Genomic DNA, 868 nt, shown 5'->3' with positions numbered 1-868 from the left:
AGAATCAAGGAATTACATTTCCACAAGAACCACCGGTGACTCTGATGCAGGTGGTCTACAGAGCACACTTTGTGAAACACTCCTTCGTAGGGTGAACAAGAATCAGTGGGCCAATATCACAAGGAGAAAGATTGCAGCTCAACATATAAAAAAGACCTTCCCAAGGGTTACAGCTTCTCTGAAATGAAAAGACTTGTCTCATATGGTTGTACATTCCCATCACTGGTGGGTTCCAACCAGATCCTGGGTGACCGTGGTAAAGATGTCACAGAGTGCTTGCTTCGACAGCACATATACAAAAATTGGAACAATACAGAGATGATTAGCATGGCCCCTACACAAGGGTGACACGCAGATTCATGAACAGTTCCATATTTTCAATCTGGGACTAGCCTGTTCATACGTGAGGAAGAAGGCCAATGATATTCTAGATTACAGCCCTTCCTTTCATTATCAGTAGACAAATTAACTAGTGTTATTTTAAAAAAATAAATTTGAAAAGAATATTTTCTTTTCTACTCTGCACCTCTCACATACTCTGTATCTAACATTTAGCCACAGATGCAGACATTCTGTGGGCTCCATTTATACTTCTGTATCAAAATGCTAAGCAAAGCGAGTTACACCAAGCTCTCAGCTCACAGGTTTTAAAGGAAATCATGTTCTCAAGACATAGTCAGATTTACAATTAACATTATAGTTTACTAAGATCCTATAATACATACCATATTCTAAAATAAAATTTCAAGAAATGTATGGAAAAGTAAAACTACTAATAAATTTATTCATGATAAACTAAGACATGAAAAAATTTAGCAATATGAATTCAGTTATCCCAAAAAAAGGCATGTAGAACACTGAATCTAGA

General features: G+C 36.6%; 1 non-coding gene across 1 annotated transcript; it reads left to right on the top strand.

Annotated features, from left to right (window-relative positions):
• The first annotated feature begins 272 nt into the window (after positions 1-272).
• On the top strand, positions 273-379 carry LOC136132372 (U6 spliceosomal RNA). Its single transcript, XR_010656452.1, has one exon. It is a non-coding gene; the product is annotated as a U6 spliceosomal RNA (small nuclear RNA).
• Positions 380-868: the final 489 nt, after the last annotated feature.

The sequence above is a fragment of the Phocoena phocoena genome, chromosome 12 (genome assembly GCF_963924675.1).
Source record: "Phocoena phocoena chromosome 12, mPhoPho1.1, whole genome shotgun sequence".
Taxonomy (NCBI): domain Eukaryota; kingdom Metazoa; phylum Chordata; class Mammalia; order Artiodactyla; family Phocoenidae; genus Phocoena; species Phocoena phocoena.
Note: the sequence above shows the minus strand (reverse complement) of the source record. Positions and strands in the feature narration are given on the sequence as shown.